The sequence below is a fragment of the Anomaloglossus baeobatrachus genome, chromosome 1 (genome assembly GCF_048569485.1).
Source record: "Anomaloglossus baeobatrachus isolate aAnoBae1 chromosome 1, aAnoBae1.hap1, whole genome shotgun sequence".
Taxonomy (NCBI): domain Eukaryota; kingdom Metazoa; phylum Chordata; class Amphibia; order Anura; family Aromobatidae; genus Anomaloglossus; species Anomaloglossus baeobatrachus.
The window spans coordinates 946327749-946348071 of NC_134353.1; positions in this window are offsets into that span (position 1 = coordinate 946327749).

Sequence of the window (20323 nt, forward strand, 5' to 3'; positions counted from 1 at the left end):
GCGGGGCAGCAGCAGCCAACACGGGTAGCGGGGGAGGTAGCAGGGCGAGCGGGTATGGACCGGGTCCCTCGGCCGCGATGACGGACCCACTAGGGGTACAGGGGCGTGAGTCACTTACCCTCCCTTCCAAGACTCCCTCCACCTCGCGTCTCCATATGGCCGCCACCACTTCCGCCATGTCGGCCTCCCACTCCTCCAGGAGGAGCTGCATGCGGACCTGCAGACGGCTGCTTAGCTGGACGGTCCGGACTTCCACCCACGCTGCGGTGCCAGGCGCGGGGACCACGGTGTTGTCGGTCGGACTCAGCATCCTTAGCAGCGGCCTCTTCCAGGAACCAGTAAATGGCCGCAGGGTCCTGGCGTCCCCGCTTCCATAGCCGCGTGCTACATGCGGCCGGCCGCCATCAGTCCCAATTAGTCTCTTTCCGGCTCCTCCTCTACAGGGGCGGGGTTTTGGCCTTCGCGCCTCCACTACTCGAGGAGACGCTCGAGCGGGAATTTTTCGCGTCCAAGATGGCAGCTTCTCCAATTTTTCGGCCGGACACCTCCGGCGGTAACAAGGCGCACCTCTACTAGACGGCAGAGCGGTAAGATCCTGTTCGTGACGCCAAGTTGTCGCGGGCGGAGGAGGGGACGCTGCGCTCTCCCACTGCTTGGGTCCGGCCGCTGCTGCTGCGGCTGCTACTGCTCGGTGGTGGCTCGAGCGGTGGGCCGGATCCCGGGGACTCGAGCGGCGCTCCTCGCCCGTGAGTGAAAAGGTGGGGATTGGATAGTGGGGATTTGGTTATTGTCCGTGATGCCACCCACGGTTGTGGTGATATTGGTGACACCACCGCTGCTCTGGACGGGGATCCCGGGAGCGATGACAGGGAGCAGCCTGGATGTTAGTTCTCCCCTCCGTGGGTAGGGGGTTGGTTGTCCCGGGGCCCGGTGATGGGGTAGGGATGGATGGCAGGCGGGTTTCGGGGCCTGGTGAGGTGCAGGGTCGCGGGGGCAGCGCTGTGCCGCATGGCACGGTGGTACTCACTCAGCCAATGATGAGGACACAGTTCTCGGAAAAACACACGGCTGGATGGACGGGTCCCACAGACGGCTGCGGTGTTTCTCCTCCCGGCAGGTTGATGGTGACTGCCTTTCCCTGCACCTGTGTAACGTGTACGGTTCCAATGGGTTCCCACCGGTAACCCGCTCCCCAGCTTGGATGGGTGCTGAAGGAGCCCCTTTTGCCCGCAGGCTCTGGCCCTGGGAACTTTAGCCTTGGCGGTGACTGTGTTTCCCTCTCTCGGTTGGACTGTTGCCTTCTGTCGGGACTTGGCTGCTGGGAAACCCAGGAGGTTCCCTTCGCTAACGGATTTGGCAAATTCACGGCGACTCCTAGCCTTGCCGGGGTCCCTAAGCCCCTGCCGGATGGTGCTGGCTTCTCTTTGCGTACCGGTCCGTTACCGCCGGGCCACTGCCCGTCCACGGTCCTTACGGTTAGCTCCAATAGGCCACTCCTGCAGACGGTCACCACCATCTGCCAACCTTGCTGATCTGTCCGGGTCACACACCCGGACCACTTTCTGTCTGCTCAACTGCTACTTCCCTCCTTCCACTTTCACTTCGAAACTGAAACTGTCTACTTTTCCCACCTCCAGGACTGTGAACTCCTCGGTGGGCGGGGCCAACCGCCTGGCCCACCCCCTGGTGTGAACATCAGCCCCTGGAGGGAGGCAACAAGGGTTTTTTGTCTGACTTCGGTGTGCCTGACCGGGAGTGTGGGGTGTGTAGGTGTTGTTCTGTGACGACCTGGCTTGTCCAGGGCGCCACATATGTGGAACGGGGGCGGGGACTATCGCGTTCGGCATCGCAAGTGTGTCGCCCGGGGACCAGGGGTACTCAGATCCGGGCCACGAGGTCACTTCTGTGGATATCACGGTGGCGTGACCCGGTCTGTGATCCCAGGCTCCACAGTAAAAGGGGATTTGTTAAGGGAGATTGTCCGTGACGCCACCCACGGTTGTGGTGATTGTGGACACCACCGCTGCGATGAAGGTGCGGGACTCCAGGGAGCGGTGTTGGGATGCAGCTTAGATGTTAACCCCTCCGTGGGTAGGGGGTTGGTTGTCCCGGGGCCCGGTGATGGGGTAAGCAGGGAGCAGGGCACAGTGCTGCGGTGCGGTGCCCGAGGGCACGGGCGTACTCACAAGTAGTTCACACAGAGTCACTGGTAACTAGGAATTGCCGGTGTCTGCAGCCTTCGGTACGGGGTGTTAGTGTCCCACACACGGTGCAGCAGCTCCTGTTGTTCTTTCCCTGCAGCCAGGTGCCTTTCTCTCCACTCTCTTCCTCCTTCTCCTCAGCCAGGAACGGGGAATCCACTCCCCTGCAGTGATCCGGGTCACCCAGGTACCGGGGGGCCACTACCCTGCCCCGGCTACCTCTGGCCCCTTCCTCATTCACAGCCTGTCCCGGCCCTTTCGGAGCACGCTTTGCTCTCAGCCTGGGAGCTACAACTCCAGCCTTCTCTTCTCTCTGCTTCTCCAAACAATCTCCTCCAGCCCCTCCCCTCTACTCTGCTTTTCTCTTACACTGGGGGCTGTGGTTTGTACTGCTGCACCGGTGTGAGATCAGGTTACCAAGGAGGATTAACTCTTTCTGTGACAACCTGGCTTTGCCAGGGCGTCACACTCCCCCTTGGTAAAACACGGCCCGTCCTCGGGCCGTCTGGCCACCAACATTTATTAAAACTGGAAAAATCAACACATTACAATCATACATCTTCCCACATCGGGAGGTACGTTTTCTAAAACTTTAAACTGTTCTGCCGCCCCCACCTGCTGTGCAGATGGCCTCCTCCTGAACTTGAGGGCGCTCAACAGGGGTGACAGTCCATAAAACAGTCAACTTTTTAACTTGTGGGTAGCCGTCCATGCTCCACTACCACTGCCGCTGCCGCCACTCCCAGTATGGGGCACGGGTTCCGTGCTCTGCCTCCTGCTCAGAAGCCAGGCCCACTTGGATGCCCTCGGCGCCGGCTACAACCGGCATCGCTAACTGCCGAGGGCTCCATCTCTCACTGGCCTGCTCATCCTCTCTGCAGGTGCACTCCGGCTGCTCCACAGCCGTGACGGGGTACCTGGGAGCGGCTGGCGCCACATCTGGGGCAGACATCCAATCGGGTGCCACCTCCGTTGCGGCCGGGCGGACTGCCGGAGCCGACGTCATCACCGTGGCGGCTGGGCGGACTGCCGGAGCCGGGTAAGATGTCATCGGGGTTGCGGCTACTGCTTGTCCAGGAACGGAATTAGGCAAAGTCCTGGCGTCCCTGCCTTTACAGTCCTGGTCACATGAACTGCGGTTCCTTCTTCCTGCTCCCCCTTGGTACTCGGGAGCAGTCCTTCCAGCAACTTTTAAAGTTTTCTTTTCGCTTCCGGTCCTCCGGAGCTTCACTTCCGCCCGCGTTCTCAGGGGGCGGAGCCTCTTTTTCGCGCCCACCGCTTGGGGAAGAAGGCGCTGGGCGGGAGATTTTCGCGCCCAAAATGGCGGCAAAGATGGCGACTTTCAAAATTTTTGCAGCGGATCACCGCTGACAGTCCAGAATAAGGCGCACTTCCTCCAGGTAACTGGATGGGTTCGATCCTGTTCGTGACGCCAAATGTGTCGCCCGGGGACCAGGGGTACTCAGATCCGGGCAACGAGGTCACTTCTGTGGGTATCACGGTGGCGTGACCCGGTCTGTGATCCCAGGCTCCACAGTAAAAGGGGATTTGATAAGGGAGATTGTCCGTGACGCCACCCACGGTTGTGGTGATTGTGGACACCACCGCTGTGATGAAGGTGCGGGACTCCAGGGAGCGGTGTTGGGATGCAGCTTAGATGTTAACCCCTCCGTGGGTAGGGGGTTGGTTGTCCCGGGGCCCGGTGATGGGGTAAGCAGGGAGCAGGGCGCAGTGCTGCGGTGCGGTGCCCGAGGGCACGAGCGTACTCACAAGTAGTTCACACAGAGTCACTGGTAACTAGGAATTGCCGGTGTCCGCAGCCTTCGGTACGGGGTGCTAGTGTCCCACACACTGTGCAGCAGCTCCTGTTGTTCTTTCCCTGCAGTCAGGTGCCTCTCTCTCCACTCTCTTCCTCCTTCTCCTCAGCCGGGAACGGGGAATCCACTCCCCTGCAGTGATCCGGGTCACCCAGGTACCGGGGGGCCACTACCCTGCCCCGGCTACCTCTTGCCCCTTCCTCACTCACAGCCTGTCCCGGCCCTTTCGGAGCACACTTTGCTCTCAGCCTGGGAGCTACAACTCCAGACTCCTCTTCTGTCTGCCTCCCCATACACTCTGCTCCAGCCCCTCCCCTCTGCTCTGCTTTACTCTTACACTGGGGGCTGTGGTTTGTCTGGCTGCACCGGTGTGAGATCAACCAACCAACCAAGGAGGATTAACTCTTTCTGTGACAACCTGGCTTTGCCAGGGCGTCACACAAGCATTGGCTTTCGATGTTGTAGTGTGCAAAGTACCCCTTACACTGAGAGCTTGTGGCGTGCCAGATCACTCCACTGTTTGCTGGGTGAGCCAGGGGTCATTACTCAATGTAAGTGTATGAGAACAAGGACAAGACAAGAACGAGGCTCTCATAGACTTATACTGAGAGCTTGTGACCTGCCAGATCACTCCACAGTTTGCTGGGTGAGCAGGAGGTCACTACTCAGTGTAAGTCTATGAGAACCAGAACAAGACAAGAAAGGGGCTCTTATAGACTTACACTGAGAGCTTGTGACCTGCTGGATTGCTCCACTTTTTGCTGGGTGAGCAGGAGGTCACTGCTCAGTGTAACTGTAGCGCCCCACGGGGCAGGCGGTCAACCTACTTGTTGCCGGGCCATCGACTGTCGCGATCACGGGCGACCTAGCCCGTCTTCGTTACCCCGAGGCGTACAGAAGATGGCTGGGGAAGGATGATGGGGGTAGTAGTGAGGTGAATATTGTGACGCCACGTGTGGTATGCGGCCAGGGAATGGGCCGCCACTGCTGTCGCTGTCCTCTGGGGCGGATGGTGATAGCAGCCAGGGATGGTATTGCTCTCCACAGTTGGAGCAGGCTCTGGGGAGGATGATGAGGTGAGTAGTAATGGCGGCTCGGAGCGGCAGTGCGGGTAATAAAGAGTCAGAGTCTGTAGCTGCGGTTCCAGGTTGTTTACTCACTTTTGTATGATGCTGCTCACCAAGATAATACCGGTCACTTGCTATGATGGGCTCCGTTGAACCCGAATCCCTTTAAAGATCAGTCCGGTGTGGCGTTCGGCGGGTTTCCTCCTTTGTAACAAGGCTCTCATAGACTTGCATTTAGATTGCGACCTGCCAGATCGCTCCACTGTTTGCTGGGTGAGCCAGAGGTCACTACTCAGTGGAAGTCTATGAGAACCAGGACAAGACAAGAACAAAGCTCTCAGACTTAGGCCTGAAACACACATCCGTGAAACACGTGCGCGTTTGGTCCGTTTCCGTGTATACTGGAGACACGGCCAAACGCGCACCAATATTATTGTATGATAAAAGCTCCACGTGCGTTTTTGATGCATGTCCGTTTGTCCATGTCCGTGATCCGTACCTGTGTGCGTTTTGCACGGCAGCATGTCCGTTTTCTGCACGCAACACGCAGTACGGACCCAATGAAAGTCAATGGGTCTGTGCGCACGTCCGAGTGACACGGACGCATCTCTGTTTGCTCCTTGTACGTTTTGTGCTTTTTTCATGTGATGTCGGTCGTTTTTCTTTTTCTGTTTCATTCTCTCCCTCAGTCCGTCGGTCGGTCTCTATGTCTGTCGGTCGGTCTCTCTGTCTTATCTGTCCCTCTCGCTGTCTGTCAGTCAGTTCCCCCCCTCTCTCATACTTACCGTTCCCCGATCTCCGGCGCGGCGCTGCACTGCTGTTATAAAAACTTCGGCAGCTTTTACTATTTTGAAAAAGCCGGCCGCCCATTAATCAATCTCGTATTCCCTGCTTTACCCGCCCACTGGCGCCTGTGATTGGTTGCAGTCACACACGCCCACCATGCTGCGTGACAGCTGTGTCACTGCACCCAATCACAGCAGCCGGTGGGCGTGTCTATACTGTGCAGTGAAATAAATAAATAATTTAAAAAACCGGCGTGCGGTCCCCCCCCATTTTAATACCAGCCAGATAAAGCCATACGGCTGAAGGCTGGTATTCTCAGGATGGGGAGCGCCACGTTATGGGGAGCCCCCCAGCCTAACAATATCAGTCAGCAGCCGCCCAGAATTGCCGCATACATTATATGCGACAGTTCTGGGACTGTACCCGGCTCTTCCCGATTTGCCCTGGTGCGGTGGCAAATCGGGGTAATAAGGAGTTAATGGCAGCCCATAGCTGCCAATAAGTCCTAGATTAATCATGTCAGGCGTCTCCCCGAGATTCCTTCCATGATTAATCTGTAAGTGACAGTTAAAAAACACACACACCCGAAAAAATCATTTATTAGAAATAAAAAACACTAACAAAGTCCCTCATTACCAATTTATTAACCCCGACAAAGCCCTCCATGTCCGGCGTAATCCACGGACCTCCAGCGTCGCTTCCAGCTCTGCTGCATGCAGGTGACAGGAGCAGCAGAATACACCGCCGCTCCTGTCAGCTCCACGCAGCTAATGAGATGAGTAGCGCGATCAGCTGCTGTCAGTCAGGTAACTCGCGGCCACCGCTGGATCCAGCGGTGGCCGCGGGTAACCTCAATGACAGTCCAGCTGATCGCGCTACTCATCTCATTAGCTGCGTGGAGCTGACAGGAGCGGCGGTGAGTAGCGCGATCAGCTGAGCTGTCACTGAGGTTACCCACGGCCACCGCTGCATTCACCGCTGGATCCAGGTAACCTCAGTGACAGCAGCTGATCGCGCGGCTCTCTTCATTAGCCGCGTGGAGGTGACAGGAGCGGCGGTGTATTCTGCAGCTCCTGTCACCTGCATGCAGCAGAGCTGGAAGCGACGCTGGAGGTCCGTGGATTACGCCGGACATGGAGGGCTTTGTCGGGGTTAATAAATTGGTGATGAGGGAATTTGTTAGTGGTTTTTATTTCTAATAAATGATTTTTTCAGGTGTGTGTGTGTTTATTTACTGTCACTTACAGATTAATCATGGAAGGTATCTCGGGGAGACGCCTGACATGATTAATCTAGGATTTAGTGGCAGCTATGGGCTGCCATTAACTCCTTATTACCTCGATTTGCCAACGCACCAGGGCAAATCGGGAAGAGCCGGGTACAGTCCCAGAACTGTCGCATCTAATGTATGCGGCATTTCTGGGCGGCTGCTGACTGATATTGTTAGGCTGGGGGGCTCCCCATAACGTGGAGCTCCCCATCCTGAGAATACCAGCCTTCAGCCGTATGGCTTTATCTGGCTGGTATTAAAAATGGGGGGGACCGCACGCCGGTTTTTTTTTATTTATTTATTTATTTATTTCACTGCACAGTATAGACACGCCCACTGGCTGCTGTGATTGGGTGCAGTGAGACAGCTGTCACTCAGCGTGGTGGGCGTATCTCACTGCAACCAATCACAGACGCCGGTGGGGGGAGAAAGCAGGGAATACGAGATTGTTTAATGAGCGGCCGGCTTTTTCAAATTAGAAAAAGCCGCCGGAGCAGTGTAAACCCCGTGCAGCGCCGCGCCGGAGATCGGGGATCGGTGAGTATGAGAGAGGGGAGGACACTTCAGTCACTCGGGGGATTAGCGGTCACCGGTGAATCCTTCACAGGTGACCGCTAATCAGTACAAGGCACAAAGACAGAGCCGCGGCATGACAATGAAGTCGGGTGAAGTTCACCCGAGTTCATTCTCATCCCGCTACTCTGTCTTCCGACATGTAGTAACGACATTTTGCATCACACACGTACATTTCACATGAACAACACACACACATGTCAGTTATTTCACTCACGCACACACGGACATTCCACACGCACATACGGCTAGCATATGGGATACACACGCAGGCCACACATACCATAAAAACGGACCTAAAAACGGAAAACGGACCCGAAAAACGGCCCGTTTTACACGGACGTGGTTTTCACGGATGTGTGTTTCAGGCCTTACACTGAGAGCTGGTGTCCCGTACTTCTGACTTCTAGTCAGTCAGAAGCTGCAGTCACAAAATGGCACTGCGCCAACGGAGTGGCACCAGGTAGAGCTGGTAAGTAAAATACTAGGAGCAGGAAGCTTAGATTAGCGGCACTACTTTAGTACTGAAATAAAAGAAACTTCAGAGCAGTGCTTTAATGCAGCTTACCAATAGATATAACTATTGTTATCTTTATTTGGCCAATACAATGGCAACAATACCAAATATATATACTACGTGTGTATTGTAAAAAATAATTGAACAAATCTTTTTTTTTCACTGATTTCTAAGACCCATAACTTTGGGGTTTTTTTTGGGAGAGGGGGATTAGAAAGAAGTTATAGTTTTCATAGGTGCTAATTTTGGGAGCATACAATTTAGGGTATGTACAATTGACATTTTTGAGGGGCAGATCCCACCATGGAAACCACTATGAAAATACTGAAATGAATGAAAATATACATTTATATAAAATAACCACCTTCAGCAGATGAATACAGCACCAGAACCACCATCAGCACATGAATGCAGCACCAAAACCACCATCAACACATTAATGCAGTGCTAGAACCACCATCAGTACATGAATACAGCACCAGATCCACCATCGGCACATAAATGCAGCACCAAAACCACCATCAGCACATGAATGCAGTGCCAAAACCACAATCAGCACATGAATCACCATGAGTACATGAATACATCACCAAGCTTAGCCTTATGTACAATTGTATCACATGAACCTACAACTCCCAGTTTGTCCTTAACAATGGTAAGGAGATACGGGGAGTTGTTGTATCAGTAATTATCAGAATTATCAGACTGCAGACCATACAGAAACCACAGTACTGATAAGATGCATGCAGTATGACAAATCATTTACATCCACATTACAGATGACGTCTTCTCTGATTGGAGTCGTTACCATCAGTTTTGTCTCCATGAATTACAGATGCCATGATGAGATTTCATGCTCACAGCTTCATCTCTGCAGACCTCCCTCTTCTCCGGTCTTCAGCAGCACATCCCGACATGGTGCCTTAAACATAAAAGTATCATTTTACTGCTCCATAAATATAAATATCTCCCATGCTGCACCCCTGAATAAATAATTGCTGTGCTTCTTGCACAAAAAATCTCCACCCACACACATACTGCCCTTCTCCAAAATATCCCCCCAAACTGTCCCTCTCCATAATATTTACCACATCTTGCCCTCTGCAAATTATCCCCCACACTGCCTCTTTCCAAAATATTCCCCCATGCTACCCTTCTACATAATATCTCCCCACACTGCCTCTCTCCATAGTATCCCACTGCCCCTCTCCATAATATAACCCCCACAATGCCCCTCTCCATAATGTCCCCCCACACTGTCCCTCGCCATAATATTCCCTCCACACACTGTATAATATTCCCCCACATTGCCTCTCTCCATAGTATTACTCCCTCCATGTTGCCTTACGTCATAATATCCCCCACACTGCCCCTCCCCATAATTTCCTCCCACACTGCCCCTCTCCATAATATACCCCCACAATGTCTCTATATCCCCCCACACTGATCCTTTTTAATAGCAGAAACGTAGTTAATGTCAACCTTAATTTTTCAAGATATATAAACCAGCAAGGTCTTAAATCACATAAATCTCCTAGGAGACACTAATATAAAACTTAACATTTAATGTATAGATTAAAAAGTGAACAGGGTCACTGAAAAACGTGACATACTCAACATAGAAACAACAAATACATATATGGTGTTAGATCACAGCCCCACACGTATTAACATATAGGTGCGCAAGCACACCATCATACTCAGTACCAATGTCAGGCTATTCAAGAATCAACACCAAATATCAATGACACATTCATATGTCCATATGAGAATTAACCCCCTGTTTATCTATCCTAGGAACTAACCACCTAATATAGGGGTACCCAGAAATAGAAGGGGAACAGATCTCACTCAAAGTAGCGGGCTATATTAATGCAGCAAACCTGAAACTCGACTATCATGAATCGAGTAGACTTGTTTCCTTGATTTGTTAATGCATTATTGGGTAAAAAACTTCCATCAAAGTATACATAACTTCCGACGCGTTTCATTAATATTCCTCAGGGAAGTTAGTAATCCAAACTAGAGGGTAATACCACCGTCACAAGGGCAGGCATCCCCGGTGGAACCTCAGTGCTGGACTGAAAATGAAATAGAAACAGCCATAAGTCCACCATTCCAAATATCAATGTATCAAAAAAGGACCCAAATAGGGCACTCACCCAATAAACAAGTTCTATAAGTCCTGGTGCTAGGCCACATCAAACCGCCCATCTATGAACGCACACTATAAAAATAAGACTCTATTAAGCCACCACTCATTGCAGAATCATAGGGGAGAAAGAGGGGTTCCGAAATCAGGAACACTCACCATAGCACGTCCCCCACATCTATTCTGTTCAGAAATGTGCCGCGCTGCCGGCCTCATGGGCCGCGCCATCTTATATCACGCGCGCATGCGCAGTACACCCCATTCAATGGTATGACGCGCAACCGGAACCACCCGAAACCGGAAGTTAGCGCGTCATCATTATCCGCCGCCCACATCATCACATGATGCCGGCCGCATATCCGGTGACGCTAAATCCGGAAGATGGAACGCAAGCTAGGTAAACACCATATAGTCGCGTCATTACCTCATTAACGCTTGCGCTCCCATACTGAAAAGCACTGGCAGTGAACGAGAACAAGCTCAGTTCACAAACGTTTAAAGCCTTATCACAGGCAAAATGCAATACTCCTCAAATAAACACACACCTCTACAATGCAGTGATGTTAAGGCAAAAGACGCCCCCCCCCACAGGAATCAATCAGAGTAGTCTCACTATCACATAGTCGGAAGATATTACAACTTAAGGCCCATCACAAAGAGGGCCCCTAAGTACATAGAGCACCGTCAAAGAGATCTCAGAAGGAGGACAGACCACCAAAATCAATCCAAAAGGTCTAGAGCACAAACCACCCCATAAAGAATCCTAAATACATAGCAGGAGAAAGAAAAAGAGACTAAGTGCACACTAAACCTAACCCTTACTCTTTGAAAACTCTCCCTACCTTGCTGCAGAGGTCGGCACCGTAAACAATACCCACGCCCATGGCGCCCCCACTCACCGTCGACTGGCCCTCCTACACTACCCCTATATACTAGGGTGCACCTAAAAAGGGGATAAAGGATAGTTGCTCATTAAGGCCATTTGGGGCCATGGTACCCAGCGTGTAAATCCAAAAACACTCCTTACGGAGTATCAACTTGTCCCAGTTGCCTCCTCTTGGTGGTGGTCTAATGTAATCAATGCCCATAATCCTAATACAATTTTCATCTCCATTGTGGTATGCATTGACATGTCTAGCCAGTGGGGTGTCGTTCCTATTCCTGATGTCATTTTTGTGCTCGCCAACCCTTTTCCGTAGTTCCCTAATGGTCTTTCCAACATAATGTTTATTGCAGGGACACGTCACCCTGTATATGACACCTCTAGTCCTACATGTGATAAGTGACCTAATCTCAAATGTCCTATCATTGAACCGACTACGAAAAGTCTTACCCTCTTCCACGAGGAAACAGTTCTTACAATTATGACACTTAAAACAACCTCTAACCCCACAGGTCAACCATGGTGGTCTGTCCTCCTTGAAAAAGCTATGGACCAATCTGTCCTTCAAGGATCTCGCCTTCCTATATGTTATAGAAGGATGATCCGATATGTATTTACCCACAATTGGGTCCATTTTCAGGATCGGCCAATGCTTACAGAGAATCTCACGTAGGCCAGTTGCCCCATTGTCAAATGTGGTGATATACCTCAACGGCTCATTCAGCTATTTGCTCTTGGGTCTTGGATTAAGAATCTCTGTACGGTCCATCTTACAAACCGATTTAAAAGCTCTCTCAACCTCCTTTTTAGGGTAGCCTCTCTCATCCAACCGCTTTATTAGATCCTCAGCCTGTGCTTTAAAGGCCTCGTCACTAGAGCAGTTGCGCCTCATCCTTAAGAACTGGCCCCTTGGGATGCCCTTTTTTGGTGTCCAGGTCGGAGGAGAGAAAGCCTGCCATGTGATAGACCGGGCAAACAATTTTATAATAGCAGAAACGTAGTTAATGTCAACCTTAATTTTTCAAGATATATAAACCAGCAAGGTCTTAAATCACATAAATCTCCTAGGAGACACTAATATAAAACTTAACATTTAATGTATAGATTAAAAAGTGAACAGGGTCACTGAAAAACGTGACATACTCAACATAGAAACAACAAATACATATATGGTGTTAGATCACAGCCCCACACGTATTAACATATAGGTGCGCAAGCACACCATCATACTCAGTACCAATGTCAGGCTATTCAAGAATCAACACCAAATATCAATGACACATTCATATGTCCATATGAGAATTAACCCCCTGTTTATCTATCCTAGGAACTAACTGTCACAAACCACCGGGGGGGGTCACTCAGAAGTCCCCCGCGCTGGCTACCAGTACGTCACAATCGGGGGGTAACAAGTGGGGTCACCCCTCCTTTATACCTCCCGACCGACAGACAGAGCACGTGACGCGCTCTCTAGCGCCCCTCTTATAGTCAGGCCAATTATGGAATTGCCCGACAATAAGCAAGGAGGCCGCTATACTACTTATGCCGATTATTGAAGGGTCCCCGGTGAGAGTAAGGTATATATTCCCCCGACCTCCGCGGGCGGAATATATAATATCTTCCCGAGTCTCACTGGCCTCCCCACAATAATCCTTGGCACAAACTCGCTGCCACCAACCGATTTACGGTAACTATTAGCCGAACACACAGACGTGGGATTCAAGATCGAGATAACAGAACAGCCCAAGATTAATTATATAATTTAATCAGCCTAAAGCACACTAGAACTACAATATATACAATAGGGAATCTACAGAATATACATATGTCAGAGTACAGTTACAGATAAAGCATGGGTTACAAACAGGTATACAATTACATCAGTTACCTTGTGTGTCTGGCCACAGGGGGGCGCTGTAGACCAGGTTTCTAGGATTCTTCCCACAGATGTTTCCCAACCAGGCCCCCGAGCAGAAGAACACTGGAAAATGGCCGAAGTAGGGTTATCAACCTGGGCAGATCCAGGTCCCCTCCTACCTTAGTGACCTCACAGGGAAGCACTGCCACTCCCCCTGCATGGATCAGAATTATCCAGCAAAGGGGATATTGGCCATAACTTTGCCTGGGAGCGTCGTAGGCAGACGCCAATGCTCTCATTGTGACAGTTATGAATTTAGCTACAGAACGAGGGGACTCATGACCTGTCTACGAGTTCCCATATGGCTGATATCACGCCTGGGGTATTTCCCAAGCTCCCCCTTCCATAAAAAAGGTGTGCCAGCATCGTCCGCCTGCGCAAACACCATTTTTATGGTTGCCATATTTATCGGAGATATGGCTTGCGAGATATGAACCATTTTTTACTGGAGTCGTTCTGTCTGGCTACTTCCAAGCCTTGCTAATGAGATACAACTCTTGTTACAGGGTGACGGCAGGGAGTCATCCTGGGTCCATTGTCCTCACATCATCTCATCTCCATATCAGAGGAGATGGCTGTTGGAGGTGTAAGTGGGATGTGACACCTTCACAGATGCTGGACATTTGAGCACAAGAAGGGAGGGGGGCACTGCCAGGGAGTGATGAGAGCAATTATGACTTCTAGTCATAATTCCTCTTCATATCCCAGGATTTACCTCACACCTCCCCCCTTTTGAGGGCGCTAGGGGGCAGCACACTCCGGTGTTCCCCCGTGCGCCCGTCCGCGACCTCTCCTTGTCGGGACAGCCCGTCTGCGTTACCGTGGTCACGGCCCCTTTTGTGGCGAATGGTGAAGTCGTATTGCTGGAGCGCAAGGCTCCATCGCAACAATCGCCCATTCGTCCCAGAGACGGTGTGCAACCAGCTGAGGGGATTGTGGTCCGTCTCCACGATGAAGTGGCGCCCGTATAGATAGGGTTGCAGACGCTGCAGGGCCCACACTATGGCCAGGCACTCCTTCTCCATTGTAGAATAGGCCACTTCCCTTGGTAACAGCTTCCTGCTCAGGTACAAGACTGGGTGCTCTTGGCTCGCAGAGTCCACCTGGCTGAGCACCGCACCGAGGCCGAAGTCACTGGCGTCGGTCTGTACTACAAACGGCTGCGTGAAGTCGGCTGCCTGTAGCACGGGCGGGCTGGACAGGGCGTCCTTTAGGGCCCGGAAGGCTGTCTCGCAGTCCACTGTCCAATCGACTGCAGAGGGCAGCTTCTTCTTGGTGAGGTCCGTCAAGGGCTTTGCCAGGCTACTATAGCATGGAACAAACCTCCTATAGTACCCAGCGGTCCCCAAGAAGGACATCACCTGCTTCTTGGTCCTGGGGGTGGGCCAGGATGCGATGGCCTCCACTTTCTCAGGCTCGGGCTTCAGCGTTCCCCCACCTACCCGGTGACCGAGGTACTGGACCTCGCTCATGGCCAGCTGACACTTTCCCGGCTTGATGGTCAAACCTGCCCGGTGGATCCGCCTGAGCACCTGTGCTAGATGCTCTAGGTGGTCCTCCCAGGTGGGACTGAAGACGGCAATGTCATCTAGGTACGCGGCCGCGTACCCTTCAAGTCCCTTGAGCAGGGTGTTGACCATCCGCTGGAAAGTGGCAGGGGCATTCCTCATCCCGAATGGCATCACCGTGGACTCGTACAGTCCAAATGGGGTAATAAAGGCAGAGCGTTCCCTGGCCTTGCGAGTCAGGGGGATCTGCCAATATCCCCGGCTCAGATCCATGATGGTCAGGTACTGAGCCCCGGCCAACTGATCGAGCAGGTCATCGATGCGTGGCATTGGGTACGCATCGGCGACCGTGACCGCATTGAGCCCCCTGTAGTCCACGCAGAACCGAGTGGTTCGGTCCTTCTTAGGGACGAGGACTACAGGCGAGGCCCAAGCGCTGTTGGATGCCTGGATCACCCCCAGCTCCAGCATCTCGTCAATCTCCTGGCGCATGTGTTGCTGCACCTCCAGGGAGACCCGATATGCTGAACGCCGGATCGGGGGATGATCCCCAGTGTCCACGTGATGGACAGCCAAGTCAGTCCTTCCGGGCTGGTTGGTAAACAACCCCCGGAAGGGGTGTAGGGTGGCCCACAGCTGGGACCGTTGGTCCTCCAAGAGCTGGTGGCCAACCTCCACATCCTCAATGGATCCGCCTGCCCTAACCTGGGCTAGCATATCCAAGAGGGTTTCCGCTTCTCCCTCCTCGGGCAGGTTGCACACGGGGAGCGCACATGCCTCCCGCTCATGATGTGCCTTCATCATGTTCACATGGAAGGGCTTCCGCCTTCCACGGGCAGGGTCCAGGGTGACCAGGTACGTCACAGGGTTGAGCTGCTGGTACACGAGGTATGGGCCTTCCCAGGCTGCCTGAAGCTTGTCCTGTGGTACGGGGACCAGTACCCACACCTTTTGACCCACTTGGTAGGTCCTCTCACAAGCGTTCTGGTCGTACCAACGCTTCTGATCGGCCTGGGCTTGAGCCATATTGTCGTGTACCAGTTGCGTCAAGGCCTGCATTTTGTCCCGGAAGCGCATGACATACTCGATGACCGACACTCCAGGGGTGGCCAAATCCCCTTCCCAAGCCTCTTTCACCAGAGCCAGGGGGCCCCGCACACGTCGCCCGTACAGGAGCTCAAACGGTGAGAATCCTGTTGAGGCCTGTGGAACCTCCCGGTAAGCAAATAACAGGTGTGGGAGATACCGCTCCCAGTCACGCCCATGGGAGTCGACCAACATCTTAAGCATCTGCTTTAAGGTGCCATTGAACCGCTCGCACAGGCCATTAGTCTGTGGATGGTACGGGCTGGCCACCAGATGTCGCACCTGGACTTGCTTACAGAGGGCCTCCATCAGCTGGGACATGAATTGGGTCCCCCGGTCAGTGAGCATTTCCTGGGGAAAACCCACTCGGGAGAAAATCTCCAGCAATGCGGTGGCCACCTTGTCAGCCCGAATGGACGACAAGGCCACTGCTTCTGGGTACCGGGTGGCATAGTCCACTACCGTCAGTATGAAGCGTTTCCCGGAGCTGCTGGGGATGGCCAGCGGGCCGACCAGATCCACAGCCACCCTCCTGAAAGGCTCATCGATGATTGGCAGAGATACTAGTGGGGCTTTGGGGTGTGGCCCCGCCTTCCCCACTCTCTGACAGGTTTCACACGAACGGCAGTAGGCAGCCACATCGGCCCCCATTTTTGGCCAGTAGAAATGCTGGTTTAACCTGGCCTTGGTCTTAGCGATCCCTAGGTGTCCGGCCATCGGAATCTCATGTGCGATCCGCAACAACTCCGTCCGGAACGGATAGGGTACCACCAACTGTCGGTCCCTGGGCCACGCCTCCGGTGAACCCTGCTGGACCGTGGCCCGGTACAGCCGTCCTTGGTCCCAGACCACTCGCTCCGGGTCCGAGTCCGAGGGAGGCTGTGCCGCCTGCTCCTTTAGAGCTTTCAGGCTGTCGTCAGCTTCTAACGCTGCCTGAAACCCCTGACTAGATGTGGCCAGAATCGACGAGACTGTCACATCTTCGGTCAGTACCCCGGGACCTGTGTCCTGGCCTCCACCTGACTCGGCTGCCACTTGGTCAGAAGGGGAAGAGCTATCGGACCTCCGGGAGGCCCCTTGGCTTCCAGCACTCCCACTGCGGGTGACAGCGGCCACAGCCGCTGCGACCGTGGGTCGTGCCTGCTCCTCCTCCGTTCCTGACCAAGTCGCCGGTTCAGGCAGACCTACCTGGCTTCCTGACACCCCGGTTGTGGGGGAACCATGCACCGAGATCTTACCTGGGAGCACTTCCGCTCCTGGACCGGCCCCAATCTCACCTGCCTGTTCCCCTCCTGCAGCAACAGAACCCCGCTGTGAAATCTCTGGGGACCCCACATTTGCTGTGGTAGCCCCCACCCCACACACTGGTCCTCCCCCTGCAGCACCCTGCTCTCTGCTTATCCCTGCAGAGGGCAACAGATCCCAGCTCACTGGCTGATTACTTGTAGAGGCATTGTCACACCTTTCTCTGACCCCCTCCCCTCCTGTCACAGCTGCAGCTGCGTGTGTGTCTATGGTGTCTGTGCAAGCAGAAATATCAGAGTTCACTCCCTCCTCCCTTACATCATTCATAGATAACACATTAACATTGTCAGGAGTCATGTCAGCACTGGCTGAAGGTTCAGCCTTTGGGGCGGGGCCAAACTGGGAGGTTATTTGCCCCAAATCTGTCCCAAGTAGCACGTTTGCAGGGATCCGATCAGTTACCCCCACCTCCCTCACCCCTCGCCCTGCGCCCCAGTCCACATAAATGTCAGCAACAGGCAGCGCCGGGTCAATGCCTCCAATCCTGGAGACAGCGAGGGTTTTTCCAGGGATCAAGTCTTGGGGGGACACCATCTCAGGCCGCACCAGAGTCACCTCCGAGGCGCTGTCTCGCAGTCCTATGGTCACAGACTGGCCGACGGTGACAGGTTGGAAGCTGTCCAGGGACCTACCACCACCCCCACCCACACAATACACCTTGGGCGGCCCTTGGGACGGGGACGGAGCCGGGGCCTTGGGACGCTGAGGGCACATGGCCTTGAAGTGTCCAGGTAGGTTGCACTGGTGGCACCGTCTTGGTTCTGCCACGGGCCTGGAGAGGGGAGTTGAGGGGGACACCCCCTGCAGTCTAGGGGCAGGTGGGGCAGTCGCAGAGTTCATCTTACCCCCTCTCCAGGTGCTGCTGGTGGCTGCTCTCCTGGCTTCAGGAGCCCGATTGTTGGTGTAGTCATCTGCCAGGGCAGCTGTAGCCGTGGATCCCTTTGGCTTCTGGTCTCGGATGAACTGGCGGAGATCCTCAGGGCAGTTCCACAAGAGTTGCTCCGTGATGAACAAGTCCAGGATCTCCGGTCCGGTGGAAAGCTGCAGGCCTTGGGTCCAGTGGTCGGCAGCTCGGGCAAGTGCCCGCCGGTGGTCAGCCCAGGAGTCCTTTGGTCCCTTCTGCAGCGTCCGGAACTTCTTGCGGTAGGACTCCGGGGTGAGGTTGTACTGTTGGATCAGGGCCCGCTTGATGGTGTCGTAGCCCTGATCCGCCTCAGCAGGCAAGTCCCCAAGGATATCCAGGGCCTTACCCCTTAAACGGGGGGTCAGGTATTTGGCCCACTGGTCCTTGTTCAGATGATGCTGCAAGCAAGTCCGTTCAAAAGCAGTCAAGAAAGAGTCCAAGTCTCCATCCTTCTCCAGCACTGGGAAGTCCTCAACACGGACCTTTGGAAGTTTGGTGTCTGGAAGGTCACGGGTGGCTGATGAGGGCCGGAGCTGAGCTAGCTGCAGCTGGTAGTTACGCTCTGCCTGGCGCTCTTCACGCGCTGCTTGCCGCTCACGCTCGGCCATGAGTTCCTTGTAGCCCTCCCGGTCTCCAGCCTGGCGTAGGGCCATAGCCATTTGAAGAAGGCTATCCGAGCCTCCCAGGCTCGGTGGAATGGCACGTGGTGATCTGCGGCCCGCTGCGGAGCCTGGTGCTTCACTGTCCATTGCAGAGCGGAGGGCTGGCGTCTGGCTCGTTGAGGACCCTTGGGCGAGCTGCTCCTCATCTTGTCCAGCAGTGCCCGGTTGTGCAATGTCCTCTGCAGAGCTGTTTTCTGGCGTCGAGCTCCTGGAGGACTCGTGGGCAACCTCCTCATTACTGCCCACAGCACCGTCCTCCCTCTCTTCGGCTCCTGCTTTAGCATTGGCCAGTTGCATAGCTCTGCTCCTGGTGCCATCAGCCATTCTTGCAGACTTTTGGTCACTGACACAGAACTGACACCTGATGCCTCCACACACCTTACAGTATCTGCACTCTGACACTCTAGTGTTGAGCTAGTCTGAAGACCCCAGCAGCCACAGCTGCTGCAGGCAGTCTTTAGTGTCTGGGAGTATGGGTCTCACACTCACACACACTATTATCTCGATCCCACCGCTTGCCACCAATATGTCACAAACCACCGGGGGGGTCACTCAGAAGTCCCCCGCGCTGGCTACCAGTACGTCACAATCGGGGGGTAACAAGTGGGGTCACCCCTCCTTTATACCTCCCGACCGACAGACAGAGCACGTGACGCGCTCTCTAGCGCCCCTCTTATAGTCAGGCCAATTATGGAATTGCCCGACAATAAGCAAGGAGGCCGCTATACTACTTATGCCGATTATTGAAGGGTCCCCGGTGAGAGTAAGGTATATATTCCCCCGACCTCCGCGGGCGGAATATATAATATCTTCCCGAGTCTCACTGGCCTCCCCACAATAATCCTTGGCACAAACTCGCTGCCACCAACCGCTTCACGGTAACTATTAGCCGAACACACAGACGTGGGATTCAAGATCGAGATAACAGAACAGCCCAAGATTAATTATATAATTTAATCAGCCTAAAGCACACTAGAACTACAATATATACAATAGGGAATCTACAGAATATACATATGTCAGAGTACAGTTACAGATAAAGCATGGGTTACAAACAGGTATACAATTACATCAGTTACCTTGTGTGTCTGGCCACAGGGGGGCGCTGTAGACCAGGTTTCTAGGATTCTTCCCACAGATGTTTCCCAACCAGGCCCCCGAGCAGAAGAACACTGGAAAATGGCCGAAGTAGGGTTATCAACCTGGGCAGATCCAGGTCCCCTCCTACCTTAGTGACCTCACAGGGAAGCACTGCCACTCCCCCTGCATGGATCAGAATTATCCAGCAAAGGGGATATTGGCCATAACTTTGCCTGGGAGCGTCGTAGGCAGACGCCAATGCTCTCATTGTGACAGTTATGAATTTAGCTACAGAACGAGGGGACTCATGACCTGTCTACGAGTTCCCATATGGCTGATATCACGCCTGGGGTATTTCCCAAGCTCCCCCTTCCATAAAAAAGGTGTGCCAGCATCGTCCGCCTGCGCAAACACCATTTTTATGGTTGCCATATTTATCGGAGATATGGCTTGCGAGATATGAACCATTTTTTACTGGAGTCGTTCTGTCTGGCTACTTCCAAGCCTTGCTAATGAGATACAACTCTTGTTACAGGGTGACGGCAGGGAGTCATCCTGGGTCCATTGTCCTCACATCATCTCATCTCCATATCA